Here is a 22,986-nt window from a genome sequence, read left to right as displayed (position 1 = left end):
ATATTCAGACAACCCTTTTTCACCCTGTCTCAGAGAGCTGCCACCTATGAGGAAGGGGAAGCCAATGCCAGAAAATATGTTATGTCTAGAGTACAGACCTTACAAGGGCTAAGACATAAAGGGGCAATTCCTCAAACTACCATCTTGGATTTCAGAATCCATAATATTAATCCTGGGAACTGGGTAATGATCAAGTCATGAAGAGATCAGCCTCTAACCCCTCAGTGGGAAGGTCCCTTTCAGGTTCTGCTCATACTGAATCAGCTGTGCAAACTACAGAATGGAGATGGGCTCAAGCCAGCAGAATTAAAGGCCCCAAGGAAGAAACCAAAGAATGGACTACAACATCCAGGCTGGGTGAAATGAGATTGACTCTCAAGCAGAGACCAAGGGATAACCAGAGAAGCACAAGGACATCTGAAAAGTAGAGTCAAGTTTCCACCAGCCAGCTTGAGGACTGTTTTAAGTAACCCTTCGGGCAGAAAATTTGAATAATTTCAGTCATTGATTTAATTGTCCTATTTTAATGGATAGGGATTGCAAGCATTTGTTGAGCGGAAGTACACGGGGAACAGTGAGAGGTGCTGGGATGGTTCACTTAGGAACTGACAAGTGGAGTAAGACAGAAACTAGAGGGCAAGACTGGCTTGGCCCCTCTGTTCGCCACTGAGAAGATTATTATATCCCCTGCTGCAGGCAGCAACGCCGTAAGCATGGTAAGGTGGGGGCAGAAGCTATTCTGGGCCTCTATCACTCCTCAGTTGTCTTTTCCCACTAATATCCAATACAGGTACAATTGACAAGTGGAATACAAAGGGACTAGAGGGCAAGTCCAAGTTGGCCTCTGTACTCGCCACCAAGATACACCTGCTATGGGTAGCAACCTCATGGGCATGGCAGATGGGGGTAACAAGCCATAACAGACCTCTGTGGTGCCTTTTTGTCTGCTCCAACCAATTCATGTCACTTAATTCACCAATAACTGTCCTTAAGGAAAACCTGAGGGTTTTTTTCCTATTGCCACTGTCCTCACCAACATCAACAGATGCTATTATGACTCATCCAAAATTAAATTTTGAGTCAACAGAGGTAGGAGTGGATCACTGAAATTGAAAATTAATTGCTCATGCCAAATGACTTCAGAAAAGGAAAAGGGGGGCTTTGTTGTAAATGGATAATGCAACGGTTGGCTCTCACAATTAAGGGATTAATATTATGTGTATGTTAAGAGAAGTTTTATTAATGTAAACTTATGCTATTGTGCTATCTTCTCCCCATAACTCTTTCCCTGCCCCCTTGTATTGTTGTCTCTGCATGGCCTTAGTAGCCAGGGCACTTGGGGGCAGGGTAGGCTTGTTACTAGGAGGTGCAGCATGGCAACACCTGACTTCCAGTGAAGTTGCAAGAAAGTGATCTCAACCAATGGACAGCAGAGAAGAGCTGACTGGCAGGCTTTGGGGTAAGTTAGGATTACCTGTTACAATACCACGAGTATAAAAGGTGGAACAGCCATTTTGTGGGTGAGCACATGGTGGTTTAGTTCCATGCACTGCTCTTTCTCCTTATTCAGTCATTTGTTGTATTTGTTAAGGTTTAATAAACCTTTGAAATTTTAAAGTGAGAGACCGTTTCTCACAATCTGATGCAGGATAAAGACCTATTAATCTGCAGCTTGTGCAGCAACATGAGTAACAGAAAATAGACGTGGCATGTGCTGTGTGCCAATCTGTCCAAAAGATCTGCCATGGAAGCAGATCTCATACAGGAGCAGCTTGGTGGTGCCTGGTCCAGGCTGGGGCTGTCTGAAACAAGTGTGCTCCATGCCCACCCATCTCTCAAAACGTTGTTTCTCCTCTCACACCAGCTGCCACAAGTGGTATTTAGATCAACCAACATTGACAAGATTGCTCAGACACAGGAATATCAAAGTGATAAGTGGTTTCTGGCTATGTTGGGTAAAATAATTTCTTGAAAATCACACCTGAACAGGCAGCACGTTACCTAAGGAGAGGAAGACACTTCACTTTGCCAGCCATGCTCTACCTCTCACAAGCAGGGCTACATCTCATCCTGCTGGTCTGGCTTAATCTAATAGAAGAGCAGATGATGGAAATCAAGTCCTCCAAGCTCCCCAAGGAGAACAGGAGAGCCAGTGTCCACAGGAGTGCATGCAGTGAGAGCCGCCAGCCAACTCCACACTCCTTGACATGGAGCTCAACCCAGTAATTTGGGTCAAATACACCCTAATTCTGTCCTAATTTGCCAAACTAGCAAACTTGCAGAAGCAAACAGATGTATGTACTTGTTTAATTTGTCTTTTCCCCTTATCAAAAAGAGTGATCATATTTATCTTCATTCACACTAGAGATATCATAAAATATTAACCTCAAGCCATCCAGTTCCACTTTATTATTACCTGCAAAAAATTGCTAGTGGATATTCTTTTGCCATCAACATGAAGCTGGTTAATCCTCTGGGAACCTCTTTTTAATTAAACATCTAATACAGTATGATAAATATTGGAAATACGCACCTCTCCCCTATTAAGAATGTGGCTTTATTTCCAAAGTGTGCCTAATCAGTTCAAAGGTGGCAGCAAATTTACAGTGGCAGGAAATATTTGGGGCTTAATATTTCAGGTAAAATTTGGTTTAGTGATTATATTAAAAGAAGGAACAAATGAGCACAAATACAACACAAAATCTTAATACATCTTGATATTTAACTCCAGCCTTGAGTTTCCCTTCTCAGCTGCTGGCACTGACCAAGCACACAAATTTTGTGTGCTCAGTACTGGACTTCTTTTCCCGCATAATATGCATTGGCAGTTTTAGGTAGCAACATCATTCTCCTGATCTATAAATGCACCTTCCACCCCTCACACAACATTACAGTGTCTGTGACTAGCTCATGTAAAGCAAATAGACATTCACAAAACTCTGGCTCTATAGCATCCCCATTCCTTGCCTACATTATTAGTCATAAGAACTACACAAAACTTGCAGAATTCTGTTTCTGCATTAGCCATGACAGCAGTAACTCCAGTTCCATGGCAAGCCATGGGCACCAGATTGACTCCTGATTATAGCTCTTCTGACAGTGCAGGAGTGCGTGCTGAACCACAGCAATTTGTAATAATCATGTGTTAACTGAGGGCAATGATAAAATCCCTCCAAAACACAATAATAATTCAAAAGTGTGTTTCTTACTAATATCTGTACTTTCAGTGCTTTGGCAAAGCTTTGACAAAAGCAGATTTTGGGGCAGAAAACACAAGGAAACCTAATACATGGTTTCACCTGGGCCCTGCTCTGCAATTTACATGTCTCAAATAACGAGAATGGCCAGTGCATGTGTGGTGATCAGGCCCACAAAACTAATGTATAAATTATGTATAAATTGCTGGCCTCAGTTCTGTCATCATCAGGAGTGTGTCATGCCTTTTCCGGGTAAAACGATACTAACTTTTGCACATTCAAACAATAATCAAGTATTTAATCCTTTGCCAAAAGAGAGCATCAGCAAAACAAACAACAACAAAAAAAGTATAAAATTTTTCACTTAGGTCAACATCTCAAAAAAACCAAAGCTGCCCCAAAGGACTCTGTGCTACCACGCTCATCTCTTCCTGCTGCACGGACTCACAAAAGACAAGTGGTGTGAGAGCTGTTAACACCAGTTAACACCAGTTAATCATCCCTGGTCATGTTGTGAGAACAAGTCTTGAAATCAAATTTTCATCAAATTAATGGGTACTCTGGAAATTTGTTGTTTCTCTGGGAATTAATGGTAATTGGCATGAGGGGATTCACCACCTTGAATCTCATCAGGAGCAGTCAAGAAAAAAACAGCTGAAACTTTCTAGGGAAGCAGCACTTATCTCACTCTTGGGTCCTGTAATTGACGACCCAACTCAGCCCACCTTCACACGTGGAGATCATAGGGAAACCTAAACAAGACACAACACACAGACCATGGGAGAAATGCAGACATAATAAAATGAGCTCTGAATTCTGAAGCCAAATAGTCACACAAACAGGGAAACTGCTGCCACAGCTGCTAACCACAAAGAAAGTTAATGTTTCCTTGCTCAAGCACAGCGTTCTTACAACCTGCCTTCTTATAACCACTTTGGACACCTTCACACTGGTTCCATTAAACACTCTAGTTCCCAATAGATTTAGGAGGGACAGCTTAACTCAAAAGAGTGTCTGCAAAGGAATGTCTTCCCACCCATATAGAGCAGTTCTTCCCAACACCAAAGCCCAAGGGATCACAGTCAGGTCCTGGCATTGCATCATGGCATGGCACAAATATCACATGACACTTGACTGAGTGCAGAAGAGCATTTTTAAAGTTTTCTTTTTGCCTGTGGCTTCTCATTAAGCATTTTGATGTTCTCATAATAAGCTTTTCATCAACATAGCTTTTGAGGATGAGGACTTTCTTGCAACTTGGGCTTTTGATCAACTAAAGCTTGCGCTGAATCAACTTCAGAAAACAAAAAGCTGTCCCTTGCTTCTCCCTGCCAAACCAAGCAAGGAAAAAAAACATCAAGTTCTACCACTATCAAGTACATATATGAAATTTTATGGAAAGAAATTTTATGCAATTACCTTTTTGCTGACCTGCTCCAGTTGAGCACTGTTGGAATACACATTTACAAATAAGGCTTTGGTCTTTAAGTTGAAAGAAAAATTGTGATTTCTCCCTGCCTCTGATTTCTACACAGTTAGCTGAGGTTGCAACTCCTAACCAGTACAACTTCACCAGTTCCTTCCAGGGCAATCATCACACAGACTTGAATGTTAATGTCCCACTTTCAGCCCAAGCCTGATTTTCTGTTTCTTGGAAAGGGTTGAAAATATGGGACACTGTATAGGTTTTAAGTGCTACTCTTCAATCAAGTGAAATATTACTGCCAAAATTAATTCAGTGGCAGGCAGTAAGCACTGGGGGACCCTGTCCTATCTAATTTGCTGTCATCTGCAGTAATCACTGCTATTAATATTACTGTGAAGAACATGTCACAAGCTTAAATTCATCACTTCAGCATGTCATTCAGGGAACATGTGCCAGCAGGACTGATTGCTCTTTCCTCCTCAGCCTCTGGTGTTAATATTGAAACCCCAACAGCAGTGCAGTAACCAACATAAAAATAACATCCAAGTGGCTGTGCCAGGTCTATGGCCATTAGAGGTTAGTGATAAATATTCAACAGCGCTCAAACTGGACATGGAGGTCTAGTCCTTCCAGGAACAGCTGCCCATTGTTAAATGAGGGATAGAGAGCTTCTGTGGTTCCACAGTACAGACCCAAAGTACAAAGATAGACCAGCCAATGCTCTTCACCTGATGTATAAATTTCCCTTTTTGGCTTGTAATAACAGGAACAATTAGAAGAGAAAGGGAGCAGAGGGTGGTTAAACTCACACAATGTAGGGATTGCTGCTTCCCTGAGGACACATTCTCAACTGGTGTCACTAGGTGTTCACCAAGGTCACATGACTGGAGAACAACAAAGAATGGAGAAGGCCCAGCCAGGTCAGAGATGACACAGTGGCACAGAAAGAAGAGGTTTCACTGGCCACAAACTCATAAGACCAAATCCATGCCTCACACCAATTTGGCTGGCAGGGTCTTCCTTGGCATACATGCAGTAAACGTTCTGGTTCAGGAGGAGAAGAGTAGGAGGTGGATGGAGGGCATTACAGGGATGGCAGCATAGTAGGAGAAAGTGTTCACTGTCAGGAGAGCCGATCCTGCCCTGGCTTTTGTCTGGCAGCACAGAGGGGAGTAACAGGAATGGTGTTAGGACTGCAAAACCTGTTGCAAAACCCTCCAGGGGCTCCCCCCTCTCCTTCTGTCTGCTCTTGCTGGAGTCATGCTAACAAAACTGTGCCTGCACACACAACAATAACCTGTGAGTGCTCTGCAGACATGCTGATAAAATCAGACACTTAGGCCTTATCTCACACCTAAGTGTTAAGCTGTTCTGTATGTTCTGACATCTCCTTCCATTTAGAACTTACTTCCTCCAAAGTACACTTTTCATTTGTTCTAATTTAATTTTTCTATTCCTGACTGAATTCCCTGACCTAATAAGACAGCAGGACCTTATAAACAGAGAACAGCAGCTAAATAACATTGTTGTTCTTTCAAGAAGAACAAACATGAAGAAATTAAAGACAATTAAGAGAATCTGTCTAAAGCTATCTTTGCAGAGTAATTATTATACATCAGACACTCTGGACACCATGCTCTGTGCTGGGGGCAGAAGGAGGACATTCTCTCGGACCGGTTGTGACCAGAAGCATCTCCTGCCAACATGGGCAACAGTGCTGACAAATGTTATGTGGTGCTTGTCAGTACTAACATAGTTGGCAAAGGGTTTCAGCAAGGGATAGGAAATCCACTTCAGCCATTATTCAGTGCTTTTGAATATAATCCAAGAGTTATAAGCCATTGCTTCTCTCATGGTGAAACCACACTACTGTGCACTAACCTATCTTTACCACAGAAAGAAAACAGCAAGAAAACTCCCAGCAGAATCCCACATATGCTAGACCAGAGAGGCTCCCACCTGTGGCCTGTAAAATAGCTTAGCTCTCCCCGTGAGCAGTGTAGATGCTACAGGAGAAAACAGTAATGGAAAAACCAGTCTGGGAAAAGATACCCGATAATAACTGAGATCTTTGTTCTGAAGGATTTGAGAGACTGATTGTGCACACTAAGAGTTTTAAGCACTGGAACATTCAGATGGGAGAGAGCTAGGTGCCAGAGCAAAGCCTTTGAAGCACATAAACCTCAGAATTATGTGCATTCTAGTAGGTGTCATCCAGTACAGACTTCTTCCTTTCTGAATAATTGTCATATATTTTAACTTCTAAATTATTTTATCCAATCTTTTCTTTGATATACAATGCACTTATCTCATTGGTCTTGGTGGCTGAGGGCTACCATTCTGTATTACATTCTGTAGGACACCCTCTCACCAGTCCAGGGTTTTGGCATGCAGAGAAGTGCTGGCAGGTAGGCTGCAGACCAAAGCAGGCTGGACACGTACCTGGGGGAAGGGCAGTGTTTGACTCTCTCATTATAATTTCATATTCTCTTCAACAGAAAATATCAAACAGCAATTCACTGGGGAAAGGACAGTCATTTTTCAGATACCACATGAAAGAAATATCTGTCTGGCCTGCACTAGATTATGTGAGACAATATTTTATTAAATATTACTTTACATCGCTGGCAAGTTATGACATTGATTTATTCCTTGTATTGAATTTGTTCACAGTAATGAATGTATTGCTAAATCCCCAAAGGCAGGCCCCCACATTTTATCTCACCTTTACTGATGAATTGTTTATCTGAAACTATTTAAAACCAATTTTTAGTGATTAATGTAACTTATTTTCTGGTCTTAAAACAGCATAGGCAATTAGCATCTGTAGAGCAAGGCCCTACCTAATCAGAAGTCAGAAGTAACACTTCTGGAACTGCTACCAATATCTTTTACACTGGTCTGTATTTCAGCACAGAAATCAGTAAGAGGGTGAATCAATGCTTATTGAAGCACATTCATCTCTCAGACATTCTGTAAAACATGGAGGATGGTCTAAGAAGAATTAATGGCTGCTGGCAAATCTCTTTATAATATTTAGAAAAAATGTATGGAAATAACTGGGAAAGTGTGATTCTCGATCAAAAGCAATGAGCATAATTCTTGGCTCCTGGAAGACAACCAAACAATTAATAAAAACTCAATGGGGTGGTAAAATCATTTAGGAGAAAATCCATCCCAAAAAAGAGTACAGAACTTCTGTAGCAAATACAAAATACATAGCCCCTTTGTGAGGTTTATGTGCTCCAAAGGCCTTGCACTATTACCCAGCTCTCTCCCTTCTAAACGTTCCAGTGCTTAAAACTTAAGCAGTGCAGAAAATGCTTTTCAGGAGGTCATCACAGTGGGGGTTTTCAGGAGGAATAAGCCTCAATATTGGTGCACGGAGGTAACCTCAGAGGGTTACCCTAACCAGGGTCAGAAGGCCTTTGCATCATTTTTGATGATTGCTGGGCTTTAAGGAAAGCTGAAATGCTAAAGCCAGGAGAGCAGTGGCAGCTGCTGAGTGGAAGCCTAGAGATCACTCTAAGGTATAGTCCACCCACTTTCTCTTCAAACTATCTACCTGTGAAAGAAATCCCTGCTCTCTTGAGCAGCTGCAATGGAAGGAGTCACAAGTTACCTTCCCACAAAAGGAAAAAAAAGGAACAGAGAAGTGGAAAGATGTAAAAAAAAGAGAAAATGAGAAGAATCATGCAGGAAAAAAAGCACATATTTGAAAAAAAAAAAATTAGGAAACAGCAGGATGTTGAAATCAAGAAGCAATTAGAACAGTGCTAAAACACCTGGAGACCAGGTTTTGGCAGCAGGATAGCACCCCATCAGAATGCATCAGGAATTGCCACTGTGCTGTCTGCAGCCCCCTGACTTCCCCTGCCCGGCAGAGGCACGGCCAGCTGCGGGGTCACTCCCCTGTGTCCCGAGGAGAGTCGGGGAGCAGCTGAGGCAGAAGTTTCACTGTCTGCCTTGTGTGGAGGAGAGGCGGCAGCCGAGGAGGTAATGAGGGAGTCGACTCAAGGCTGGGGAAACAGTTTCAGCTTTAATCCAGGCTCCAGCGAGCTCCGACATACAGAGAATCCAGCAGCCAGAAATAACCTCGAGGCTTTTGCAACATCTTTAATACCGGGGCGGTAACAAGGGGAAGGAACACACATTGACCAATGGGGGGTTTGGGGGAGTGGAAGGTGAAAGGATAGACAGGTACAAAAACCAATGGGGGAAGCATAAGGGAGGGACCCGAGGCCCTCACCCAATCCCTTGAGGCCCAGGGTAGAAGATTCTGGAAGAAGGGGATGGGGAGCCGAGTGATGGACAAGGTAGCAGGGTGGAGAGGGAAGTTGGGGAAGTGCCCGAGCATTGTCAGGGAGATTGGCACTGAGGGACCGGCAGGAAAACTCAGGGTGGAACTCTGGGAGAAAATGGGGGTGTGGAGGGGCAAACCATTGCAGAACTGTTACAGAAATATAAAAACACAATACAACAAGGAATAACTTCTTCACCAGGGCCCCTTTATTGCCCAAAATACATCAGTTTTAAAGCTGGATGAGCAGAATGTGAGAACTTTATTGAAGGCCTCCAGAGATGTCCTATGCAGATAGAAGCTCACTAATTCTAAGCAAAAATTTCAAAGCCTACTAATCCTAAAGGAAATCCTACAGTCACTTGCAGGGTGACTGAGCATTTGCGACACCAAGAGAAACATCCCACTACTCAAAATGCTGCTTTAGCAGCCCACAGCCCATGTCTACATAGACAGTGGCATAGCACTGTCATCCTCCACAGCATCCAGAGCCATTTATTTGGTTATTTATTGCTTTGTGAGAAAATGTGTGAGCTTTGATGTTGCAGTACAAGCTGACATGTACTGAACATTAATCCAGTTATAAATAAAAAAACCCAGCTCAGTTTCATAAACCAGACTGTAGATTGACTGACAGAGGTTTCAACCAAGAACAACTCTCCTAAAAATACAAGCATTTGACTGGTTCAGAGGGTGTGGAGATTAGACCAATGACTTTTAGAGCTGGGAGCTTTGAATTGCCTATTAAAGTATGCTGTAAACAATAAAACAGGCTGTTTGGCTGATGTGCACTGGAGGTCTGTTGTGTGTTCCATCTCAGGCGCATGGCCCCACATGTCATGTGGTGCCCCCAGTGTGAGGACAAACAGTCCAAGGTTTGCCTCCAGGTAGAGTGGAGAGAGATACAGGGCAGAGCCTGCAAAGCCTGCCCCCACAGTGAAAAGCTGGAAAGAAAGAGGTGAGGAGAGCCCAAATTTGCAGCAAAGTCTGCAAGAATCACAGCTGCAGGAAAGGCTGTGAGAGTCACAGCTAAAGGGCTGTGTGAAAGAAGAAACCAGAGAAGCTGAAAATAGAAGAAAAACCCCACTGAACATATGGGAAACTTTATTTCCGTGCCTGACCGCCCAGTACTAAAGGTATGGAAACTTCTTCTTGAGGAATAAGACCTATACTGTGATGAAGAAGAATTGTTAGCATTAATAATGTGGGCTAAGAACCACAGATTAAACACAACTAATTAGACACAGCTGCTTTTGACTTTAATACCTGGGCACAAACTGGTCAAATTATAATCCAAGCAGCTTCCAGAGGTGACAAAAATGTAATAAGAGTTCTAAAGCCATGGAAACTTCTTTTAGATTTAATAAGACGGTTCAATCCTGAAGCATATGATGAGGAATGGACACTGGACAGCTGAAGTATTTGTCTCAGTTTTTTTGTGACAGTTTGAGCTGTCACCAAGGTTTCCTCAGCTCCCTGTACTTTGCTGGTTTTCCAGCTGGGTAAGGGGATGGTGCTACACACACTGCACATCAAGCTAAGCAAGGCACAGCTTTTGGGTATTACATCTTTGAAGCTTCATTGTTGATAAACAACTGTGCTCATCCTGAGCATGGTGCACAGGAAGGGAATAAACTAGCAGCACAGGAGAGGAGTGAGCTCTGCCCCACTACCCTAGCACATCCTCACAGACTTAAGTCACCTTTGAGACTTCAGACAAGAAGAAAATGAGATTAAAAGAGATGTAACTAGAGGATACATGGACGTGGTTGATCTGAGGAGGAACAGTTAGTGTTCACAGTTGTGGTGCTGCCAGCCACACAGCATCTAAGAACTGTCCTGCATATGCTTGCACATGGATGAGATGGGAAGCATCAGACTCTAAAGCTCCCACCTAACCCATTCCAACCTGGCTACAAGGGAAAAACTAATGCCAGCTGCTTCTTAAGCTGTTTCAGCCAAACTGCACAAAGCCTACAGTAATATTCTGAGGGCAAAGCTTATCCTCTCCCTGCTTTCAGAGACCATCTCTTGCTATCCTCAGGTGCTAATTTTGGTAATAGATAAGACTCAGCAGTTTGCTGATGCAATTTAACTACTGAAAATAAGATATAGGACCCACGCTCCACAGTCTACTAGTGGTCCAAAGCTGAAGGAATTGGATGACAATGAACTTTTTTAGTAGCCTAATAATGGGCTGTATAGCATGAGTTTGTTTTTGGTTTTGTTTTTTTTTTCGCTATGTATTATAGCCACACTTAACTATCAAACCAGAGAAAACAGATTAGCAGGGAGGAGGAGCACAGATAATTTCTGTGTCCAGAAGGTTAATGCTATGGAGCTCCTGCTGTGATCAGTCACTGCCCCACCTGACCTGTCTCACATGTCTTGTGACAATAATAGATGTCAAGGTTTCCAAAACCCAAACTCTATATTAGGGGCAATACAAGAGCCCAGGCTTCATCAGACATTGCCACCCAGAGAGTTCCTCACCTCTGGTTCGTGAGACAAAGCACTAAGAACAAGGCAGCATGAATAATAAGCAAAAGACTTACCAAATGGGTCACTTTCTCCTCCAAGTGAAATCAAACCTCAGAGTGGCTGTACAATACTTAGTTTATGAGGGCTGATCCAAAAGTTCACACTGACTGCTCTGGCACCTGTCCCAGGTGCTTGCATGCTCTTACAGCCTCCTTTGACAGAAGCAAATTTTTCTCCCAGCTTTTCTTGACCAAGCTGACCTTCAGATTCTGTTTGCCATCCTGATAACATTATCTGCTTTCCTCTATTTTTTATTTTTCTTTCTGCATTTTCTTTTTACATATTGTCATCAAATAACTCTTCCCTTGACTAAGATTGGGGAACATGCAGAAACGAGCAGACACATGTTGATACTAGAAATTCATGCCATTTTTAATATTAAAAAGTTTGGCTTCTTCCATGGACTAATTTTGTATGTATCCACAGAAAAATACTGAGTTGGCTTGTGTGCCACTTGTTTCTTATGAATCATGATTTTAAAAATTTAAGATTTTAGCTGAGAGTTAGAACCAATTCATATTGAAGTTAGATACACCAATGATAGTTTAACAATTATTAGATGTTTAAGCTAAAGCTAATTGTTATATTATGAGCTCATTTATAGAAAGAAGTGGAGCAAGTGAACCATTATAGGAACATATTGAAACCAGGAGAACAATGCCCAGCAACTGGACTCTGTGTTAATCCATCACAAAGCAGGGGGCGTTGGATCGTGCCAGAGGGTCATAGAGACCTGATGAAGACCTTCCTGACTTCATCCATGGGATCACTGACCCAATTCGAGACCACTGACCCAATTTAAGAGAAGAATTGCACACGCATGAAGGACTAATAACCTAATTTTAATACAAAGCAGGGATGGGAAGTGCTGGGGTTATGCGTATGTATTATTTTGGGAAATAAATAAAGGCAAAAATCCTTGTGCAGTGTGGTCACACATTTTCAGAACGACCCCGCCTGTGCTGCCCGCTGGCATAATAAACATATCACTTTCTAACTTTGACTAGTTAGAGAGTCTTTGTTCATGATTTTGGGTTTTAATGATTCACTTATACTATGTTTAAACTTACAAATACATATAAACCCTGGTGAGGTATTCTTGAGTGTATTAGAAAGAGATTAATATCATACCTAAAAAAATAAACACGTGGGCTCCTGACACTATACTCATATTCACAGAGATGCAGTTCCTTAGCAATGAATGTTCATGACTCCTTCCACATTCTGTCCTAACCTCTTACTGTGCTCCTGAAGATTACACCAGTCCACTCTGAGGACACACAGGGCTGTAATTTAGGCTGGAACTTCCTGACCACCCTGTCAGACATGTCAGTCTCAGTCCCCAGCAGTGGCTTCCTGAGACAGGTTTGTGCTGGGCATGACAATGAAGGAGTGAAAAAAAGAATTTTGCCAAAGGCAAAATCATAATTCACTTTCTCTTATTTTTTTAGATTCTCCTTGAGGTTTAGGAAGTGGTGAAACAGTGGGGACAGATCATCATACAAAGTAAGACTGGGCTTAGACCTTCTTCTTCTTGTCGAGAGAGCTTAATAAAATAAACCTTCATATTTTGAAGGCTTAATGTCTTGAGTTCAGGCAAAATCTAATCTGTTTATTTGAAAAGACAAAAAGAGAAAATGGAATACTCCAAGACAGGATGAGTACTTCTGAGCCTGGGTAGCTGCAAACTTTTCTCAGTATTAATCACTCATATTTATGCCATGCTTGACTAAAGAAAAAAAAAAAGAAAAAGCTACAAACTGGGACAAATATTCAAACCATTTGTCACCACAAAGGCCATGCTACAGATAGATGATATCCTTGAATGAAGGCAATAAAGGTTTTTTGAAACAAACAAAAAACTTGCTGTTCACTTTATAAATTTATTACCCTAATTCAATAATCCCTCTCTGTAAAATAAGTGATGCAGTTCCTAAGCAGCACATGAATGATTTTCTGAACTGTATGTTCAATGATTTCACCAAATACACAATGGTACCAGGGCACTCTGCTCACCTCAAGATCCCAAGGCCATTAGAAGCAGGGAAGGTAATTACAGCCTCAGGCAATGCTGTTGCTTTGCTTAAGATGAAACTATGTATGCATTGGTAGTTTGACAAGGAACAGAGAAGCTGTGTGCCTATAAATCCTGTCCTTTGGGATGCTTTCTACACCATGCTGCTCACAGTGCTGCTACAGAATTGTATATAGGAGAACTGAGTTATAATCTAGGACACAGTCTACAGTTCATGCCAAAACTATTAGTTAATCATCTGCAATGATTGCATTTGGCACAAACCACACATAAGCACAACAGAACAGCTGTAGGTACAATACCTTTACACAGGCCCAAAAGCAGTGGGAAAACCCAATGGCTTTCAGTGTGTTTGCCCATTGAGCAAACTGCAGCCCAGCTATGCCCAATGCAACAATGTGAAGAGGAGCACAGCTGGCAACACAGAAGCCAGAACACATAGAGAGCAAGGGAGAACAGAACAGGACTGAGAGCTGTGCAAGGAGATGTGCATGAGTTCAAAGAAGCAGAGCAGGAGCCCTGTCAGTGTCCTCTTGCAGAAGATAGTTAGATACTAGGCAAGATCAAAAGAGATTTTGCTTAGTGATTTAATAGCTTCTTTTTAACACAATTTACCCAGTCAGTGGCTAAATTTCTACAGGCTCATGCAGGGAATCTACTAAACACTCACCCTCTAGAAGCACTTGCCAGACACTTTGGAAAAGCAGCTGCACCAAACTCCTCCGGCTTCCACAGGACCTGGTGAACGCAAGAGGTGCAGTTGGAAGGTTTCTCCAAGGAACACCAACCTGCACTTCACATATGCATGCAGCACAGCTGCCTTCAGCAGTCTCAATCTCACTGCTGAACTTCACTCTGAATATCTACTGCTACTGGATTTAATTACTCCAATCCAACACTTCACTTTGAAGTATTTGCTTCTCACTTGCCCAAACAGTGGTTCCCTCCCACTTTTCTATGACAAAAAAATCCAAACTTGCTGCTGACAATAGAGCTAATATTTACAAATAATTGCCAAAAATATTTTAAGTTTGTAAATACCTCAGTAAAAGATGACATTTACACATTTACAATATGTCATGTGAGTCACAACAGACAAAATTCCTTGGAAAGCTGACATCTACAGATATTTAAATCAACTGTGTAAATCATATAGACACTGAACATGCAGGAGCTCTTTTAACATAGCTGATTGATTATTTCTATTTCATGTGGGAGAAAATGGATACATCACAGTGATGCTGTATTCTTCTTCAACTCTGCACAGCTGCCAGTACTGATGTTGGGTGATTTATTATCCCACACACTTGATAAAATTCTTTCAGAAGACAGCACCAGTTTGTGCTGGCTACACTTTATTTTTTCTTTGGATTTAGAAATGAAATGTGTCTTTCTGAACACTTTCATGAGAAAAAGACATTTAGGGTTCAGAAGATTTCAGTCAAGAGAAAATTTGGATTCACCTTTTTGTTCGCTTCTCCACCAGGGAAAGGATATATGAAAACATGTTTTGTGTTTTACACTAAATACAGTATTAGCTGTAATAAAAAATAAATTATCTCTGTGAAAAACACATATTTTATGATTGACTTTTCACAAACATTAAAATTAATATTATATGTGTAATGTTAGAAAGTTATGCTGTATTAATTTTCTTAAGTAGTATGTTAAAAATAGTTTTAGGTTACAACATAATGTTAAAATAGAAACTCTGTGATGCAGGATTTTTTTACTAGCTCAAGCAAGGGATAAAATAATCAAGAAACTCTTTGCACAGAGATAACAGTGACAGGACAAAGAATTACAGCCTCCTTATCAGAAAAGACAAATATTCTTCTACCTTGTCTCTGTCTTCATGGAACCACCAGGATTAAGGGGAAGGAGTTGACAAAAACCAGAGAAATTCTTAATTTGCAAGGAATTTATGCATCATGTATGAGATATATGAATATGCAATAGGATATTGCTTTTCAGGTTATTCCTTTGCTCACAAGGCATGCTTGTCATGGCTTAAGTGCCTGAGAGCATCGGGACATCCGTAATTCTTTGTTTTTTATTGTCTTGTAACTGTCCTAACTCTAAATTTTTATTACTCTAATTTTATTACTATTTTTGTAACATTTTATTATTATTAAACTTTTAAAATTTTAAAAACCAAGTGATTGGCGTTTTTCACAATCTCCAAAGTTTCAACATATTTTGTAAAGTTTCTGTATCTTTTGGCACTTCATTTTTTTGTGATCTGTATTAATACTTAAAAAGGACAAAGCCCTGTCCTATTTCTGCCTGCCACCCTTGTGCAGAAAGACATGTCCTATTTGGTGTTAAAGGAATCTGTGGAGGCTGCTCGAGAGGAAACTTAAGAAAAAAGCGCTTCTACTCAGAGCCCAAGGCAAACAGCACCCATTGATACACAAGCCTCTCCCTTGCTTCCAATGCCTATTGTTCCAACAACTTGGAAAATCAGGTGTGTGGGGCCCCCTCACCCTCCTTGGGCACAAGAGGTTTTTAATTGCTCAAAACCTCAATCACTACCCAAGCTAAAGAGGCGCTGGCATCGGCCAGCTGCACTGCCAGGCCACACAATCCTCCCCAGCCACTGAGCCTGCGCTGCTGCTCCTGTAAGTAGGTTATTGGCACCACGGGGAGCGAGAGCTTGAGAACTAACCTACGTGTTAATCTGCTTGCTACCCTCCTGTATTACTGAAGTGTGCAACTCTTCAGTTGCACAGCTCAGAATAAATGGGAAGGGACTCCCCGAAGAAAGCAGCGTTGGCAGCAAAGCCAGCCCCAAACTTTCCAGGCTGAATTAAGCTTGACAAGATTTGTAAAATTCCTGCACAATTAGTTCATGGCTTCAGACTTTCCTTCTGGACTCAGAGGATGCTGTAGGATGCAGGGTAACGTTTTTATAATAGCTGCTGAAGTTTAAAAACTGAGGCTTAGCTAAAATAAGACATGTAGCAGATTGAGATGTTTGAACTGAGAATCCTAGATATGTTCCAATTGGTGAGCAAGGAGATTTTGCAAGCAAGATTTACAAATCCACATGTCTATTTTGTGAAGATGCCTAATTAGAGTGCTGCAAAAATAAAGCTATCCAAATTAGGTACAGTGTTTTCTTGCACTGCCATGTGTCTGCAGGTGTAGCACTCAAGACTGTTAACTAATAAATCCTTCTGTAATGTGATCATTAGAGTGAACATCAACAGGAGCCAGTAACACAAGCGATTTTCCTTATATTTGTGAGCAGTTTCATTCTGTAAATATCTCCTTTCCTTTCACCATCCAATAAACATCTCTAAGATGGTAGCAGAAGGCAGATGAAAACTTATCCCTGATTTTGAGACTGGATTTATTTGAAGGAATTTAAAATCTCTACTCTTGTTCCTTTAAAGTATCTTTAATTCTGCAAATATCTTACTTATGTTTTAGAGTCTTTGCTTCAAAGCTGCACAAGCCTGCAGAGACTCCAGGCATGTGCACTCAGCTGCATGCTCCAGAACTGTGTGTCCTAGAAATGCATATGCATGCAACAAAGAATCAAACAGTAGGAAAAACATTTCACTCCATTTTCTGGAATGTCTACAATTATAAGAAGGAAAGAGAATATTAGAAAATAGAAGTAGGAAGGAGATAATTTTGGCAGTGTCTCCACATTTATGTGGACCATGAAATGTAAATTAGGTCAAGGCTCTCTTACTAGTACAAGAAACATTCAGTTAACAAATGTGTAGTTCTCTGGGAACCAGGCTTAGAAACCACCCTAATATGATCTTTGTTAGAATTTAAGTAATATTCTGCCGTCTTTTCAGCATAGAAACTAACACCTCCATCTCTCTGAGTTGCTGTCTCTCAACTGCAGATAGTTTCACACCACCCTTCACAGGAGAGAATGGATTAAAATACAAAATGTTATTTATGGAAAGATCAGACTCAAAATCAGGGAAACAGGAGCAAAATAGAAAATTTACATAACTTTGCCCTTAACAAATGTCACTTTGTTTGATGTAATACAACCTGATGAAAGAAGGGCACTTTGCCCTCAATCACAATAAAGAACACATTTCAAAGCGCACACAGGATTTAAAACATAAAGATTTGAGCAGTTATGGCTGACATCTGTTCACTCTGTACAAGATCTTATGGTAAATGCCACATAGACTCCTCAGGAAGGTGATGTTCATTTCCATGCACACACAGCCCAGCCTAGCTCTGTGGGGTTCCAGCTTTCTCTGCCCACTCTGGCACCAGAGTGGACACACTTAAACATTTCCATTTGTGGATAATCATGAATGTTCTCATTGGAGCCCTATGACCACTGTCTACAACCATTACTGATCTCAAAACACCCCTATGTTGTGGTCTTTGTGCTGTCTGACACTACAAAGCATCACTCACAACATGAATAATGATACCTTAGCTATGCCCTCCAACTCTCCTAATTCTCACATGCTTGGAAGCCAACTCATAGTACTTACAAAATACAACAAAACTAAATCACAACAAGCAACTAACTTAGGCAAACTTCTACATCTCTGACAGCTATCACACCGAAAAGGACAGCAAGGTGTTGAGGATGCCCAAAGACACTAATGCAGCTTGGCAGCATCATGTCCTCAACCTGCAGACTGGCAAATACAGAGCAGCAGGTGCTCTGAAGATGCAGACCTGGCACTTGCACCAGGTCACAGGAGAAGCACAGATGAAATCACATCTCCTGCAGCATCATTCCCACCTCATCCTGCCTCAGCAGTTCAATTTATAAGGAAATAAAGCTCATTAAACAGATTGCTCTATATTAATGGCTAACAGGGCAGAAATATTAAGTAAACGAGTGTAATTTGTGTGGGCATCTGCAAGGAAGCCTCCATGGGAACAGGGAGAGGATCAAAGGTGCACTCAATTTTTTATGTTTATTCAGGAATTCAGTAGGGTTTTAAACTTTCTTGCAGATGAAAAACACTACCAGACATGCAAGTCCCTTGCATTTATTTATATTTGTTTAACTATTGTAAACTGTTGTTTCCATACAGAATTCAGGCATATTAACTGAAAATACAGGCTCTAACATATATAAAACGAAACTGACACTAAACTATACTGACATTTTAAGACACTGGTCTCCAAACAGGAGCATGTCCCTCCAAAAGGCCAGATGCTGACAAAGGGGAGAAGCAAAACTGTGCCTGTGCTTCACAGCCCTGCAGCCCATGAGCTTGGCCTCCGCTCTGCCACACCCCAGCAGCTTCCAACAACTGGCAGCCTGGTTTTGATCCACATGGAGGTTAAGAACTTTTACCAGGTCATTACCCTCATCAATAATTTCCAGGCAACAACTCATAAAGGGACAGTTTTGTCAAATGCAAACAATGGAAAGAGCCATAACAAAATTCATTCTGAGTCTAAGCATTTCCACAGTTTCCAAAATATCTCATTAATTCCACAGGGTAAAGAAGAGTTTCATGTTTGAACCAAACTTTTAGTCTAACAACTGATGGGCTTTGTAGGTTTTACAAACCAGTAGAACACACAACATGAGAATGCATTTTCTTGAGCAGATGCAGCCCCATGTTTACTCTGCACAGCATTCACCTGGATGTGATTGGGCTGTGGGTGACACTCAGAATGACACAGTGGTCTCTCCTTGCATTGCTGAGCAGCCACAGCCACCAGCAACTGAGGAAAGTGCACACAGCATGCTCCTCTCCTGCGCTATATGAACTTTTGAACTGCAAGTACTTCATATCCATCAATAATAAGGACAGAGGAAACAGAAAAGACAGCATCATATACAAGAAATGCAAATGTAGTCATGTAAAGTGCTATAGCTGATGGCATTACCCAGAAAATACCTGATTAGGAAATGCCCTGCTTTTTGCTTCATACTTTCCTGGAGGGCTGAAGAGAACCAGGGCAACCCAGTGCTCAGTCAAAGAGGTGATTAGAAATGATGGAGCTCAGTTGTAATGTCCTTAACTCCTGCCAAGCAGAGGATGCCAAATAGCTAATGTAAATAGCCCCTTTTGATGACTTAAAGCCATGGAAATGAAAGGCATTTTTCTGAAAGATCAGTCTCTGGTTGACTTTCTATTCCAGTACCAAACCTGCTCTGCATGCAGGTCCAGCTGCTACCTACACAATCAGTACAGGACCTTGTGGGATCAGATTTCCTTTGCAGAACTGCACATGCTTGCTTTTACCCATTGTTAAGTATATACAAATGACCACCCAGGCAGAATTTTCCTCATGCCCTAATGTAGCTGTCTTTCCAGTCGTCTGCAGCCTGGCTTATTCTGTATGCACAAGACTGCAAATGAGACTTTCTCTCAGCTCCCATGTTAAAATATTGGTTAAAACAAAAGCCATGTTACAGGATTCAGCTCCAAACAAGGACATGCCTTCAGTTCCTGGGGTGCCAGTATCACAGTTCAGGGTCATGTTTGACACTCCCTGTGAAGCATGTAAACCAGTGTGCCAATTCAATTACACTAGCTTATTAGGATTAGCAGGCAACAATCCACTCTGCACTGACAAAAAAATTTCCTGCTTCCCAGTTCTAATTTTTATGCCCTGCTCCCAGTTCAAATGGCAACATGGTCAACAAGTCCTTTGAACTGTTGTGAATTAGGAATGCAAAGGGGTGCTGATCTCCCCACTGCACCACAAAGTTCACCTGCATGGGATGAAACAGTTTCACTAAGGGAAATTGTCCTTTCCCACACATGTTTGCTGGTTCCCAACATTTTGCAGCCAGAGAACTAACAGCATCATCCTTTACATGGCTATGTGTACCCCACAGGGAGAAACCCTCAGTTCATGCAGTTTGATGTGCTAAACAGAGGCCTTGCCTGAGGTTTCAACTGATTATCAAAAAATCTATGGGGTTGATGTGCAGGATCACTCACTAGAATAGAGCAACAGCAGCCTGGGAAAACATACCTGGGAACTTGGCCCTGAGCTGCAGGCAGTAAAATTACAATAATTGTCAAAATATTTGAGCTGTGCTTCTGAAACCATGCTGTAGATAGGTAAATCATGTGAACATGTCTTGTTTCATCCATATTTTTCTGCATATAAATTTGACAGGCAGAAACATTTATTTTGTCAGAGCACTAAAAGCCCCTATGTTCAGCACTGATCTCTGGCAGGCTGTAATTTGGCTCCCCCCTCCCAATAACACTCTCCTGTTCCACTAAGGAGCCCTCAGTAAAACAATGCCATGGTCTCATGGGTTTCCTAGAAACCTGCCTTCTGCAGCACAACACGTATCCTCACAGCCTTGTTCTCCCTTAGCTGTTCTCAGCCACACTATAAAATGTCCTATGCCTACAGACTGTAGCTGTGGCCATCTACAGAAACTTTGGGCACTTCCCAACCAGCCACACACAGAACAAATTTGGGAGAGAAGGGTTTTTGTGGAGCAAAAGAAAAGCAAACACTGATGTGTGTGAAGAGCTGTGGTTGTTAAGTATGTCAAGAAAGTAATGTTTGGATTGAAGAAAGCCAAACAGATGTAGTACAGCTGTGCCAGGAATGGATGACTCTGTTACCCTTTTCGTGTCTTCCTTAAAACATCCTGGTACCAGAGGCAAGCCAGCTTCCCTCCTGCCTGCTCATCCTCGGCCTGCCTGCAACTACCAGCTCAACCCCCAGGCAACTCTGCTGCCCCACGCCTTCCTGCTAGCACACAGTCCTCACTTGCCTCCTCCAGACTCACATCCTGCCCATGAACCTCTAATCAATTGTACTGTGCTTTGTTCAAACTCTTCAGAGCCTCTCTGCACTGAGCAGTGCTGGCAGAACTAAGTAGAGATGAACTGACTGCTATCTGTATCCTTTTCAGTCTGGACAGACATCACCTGACATTGACAGCCAGAAACACAGACTGGAAACATCTGGGCACAGCTGCCTTCACTTTTGACTTGACTATTTTGAAAACATGGATGCAGTTTACACTTTTAGTAATTTTTTATTTGTTAAGTGCAATCCATCTTATAAAAACAGTTACTTCCCCCCTCTGGCATCCCAAAAAAATAAAGGGAGAAAAATTAAATAGCTTGCCTGAAATCTCAAATATATTTTGGTTAAAAATTTTGCTGTGCTACCATATAGCTGTTGTTACCATAGTTGGTACACAAGGCCATTGGGCCCCTTCCTGCAGGGATGGTATGTCTAGAGCACTCTGCACCTGCTGGAAAATGCCTCTCAAAGAAATGCAAAAACTTCTGACCTTATAAATAGCCATGGTGTGAGCAGCAACAGGACACAGAGACCCTGAGCAGATGCTCAAACTTTCTGCGTTTCTGTGCCCTGACATTCTGTGGGAAATGCTTTTGAATATGAAACAAAACACTTAACTGTTGCCCTGATTTTTAAAAGTGTTCAGTTTTCTTTTATAGCTCTTCTGAAAGTTTTAAAGTTATTTTAAAAGTTTTCTGTGCCTTCTGATATTTACATATTTCTACTGGAGTTCTCACGCACTGTTCATGTAAATAATGATTGTTTTGCATTCTTCTTTGTGGGAGGAGAGAATTGATGGACTGTTGGTTTGACCAGTGTAGTTGGAGAGGTGACAGTTTCATCCTCCAATCCATTGTCACTTTTAGAATTCTATATATTCTCAGGTCAAAAATAAAATTGGCTTTTTTCTCTTTTGAACTTACCAAGCTCCTGTGTACTCATTTCGTGTCCAATAAAAACACTTAACATAATCACACAGGTCTGTCGCCCAATGTAAGGAAGTCACAGTCACACTTACACATGCACATCTAAAACTACAACAAATCACAAGCCAGTTTATTTAGTTTGGGAAGTTTCAGGGAATAATTTTAACTAATAATGATTTTGAATAATGAAACATTTCGGCTAAAAAAAATCCACATTTGAAAAATTTGTAAATCTTCAGTCTTTTTAACAAAGCATAAATAAGTATGAAAATAAAATATTTGAGCAGGGGTTTGTAAATGGAGAAATAAAAGATTTTTATTTTCCTCTCACATTTGACTAAAATCAGAATGACTTGATGTCATGGTTTGACACTGGCACAATGCCAGTGCCCCCATGAAAATACAACCCCCCAAATGATTTGCTGTGATATGCAATCAGGAACAGATCAGAGCAGGCCCAAGCTTAATAACAAAGAAGAAATTTTATTAAACTACTACAACCATAAAAGGGAAAAAAGAAAGAAAAAAAACCCCACTGAATCCAAGACGAAGACCTTCCAAAACATTCCTCCTCCACCCACCAATTCAAACAAACCACAGTGAGACACAACTTGGACCCCCAATCAGGTTCCCACCCTTCAGATAATCAATATGCAGTCCATCGAGGGAGACAGGAGTCCCTCCTGTGCCACAGACCCCCCAAGAAACACAGCTGCCACTTCTTGTGTTTCCATGTCACACATGGCACCACCCGGAGAAAAAAAATTGCCATGGTGACACTCTCCATGCACAGTGCTCTCACCGCTAATGCATGGACA

The 22,986-nt window shown here is 41.6% G+C and overlaps 1 protein-coding gene across 7 annotated transcripts in view; it reads right to left on the bottom strand.

The window, feature by feature from the left end:
- The window catches only part of KCNIP1 (potassium voltage-gated channel interacting protein 1), a 283,696-nt gene that overhangs the window by 211,461 nt on the left and 49,249 nt on the right, over window positions 1-22,986 (bottom strand). Inside the window, exon 2 of one of the 7 annotated variants that reach the window (XM_085591073.1) lies at window positions 14,170-14,237. The exons of the other annotated variants lie outside the window; for them this stretch is intronic. The gene's annotated coding sequence lies outside the window, so the exon portion shown is untranslated. The remainder of the gene's footprint in view (window positions 1-14,169; window positions 14,238-22,986) is intronic. 7 annotated transcript variants of the gene reach the window in all.

This window comes from Lonchura striata, chromosome 13 (genome assembly GCF_050655825.1).
Source record: "Lonchura striata isolate lonStrDom1 chromosome 13, ASM5065582v1, whole genome shotgun sequence".
Lineage (NCBI taxonomy): Eukaryota > Metazoa > Chordata > Aves > Passeriformes > Estrildidae > Lonchura > Lonchura striata.
This window is presented reverse-complemented; position numbering and strand designations above follow the sequence as displayed.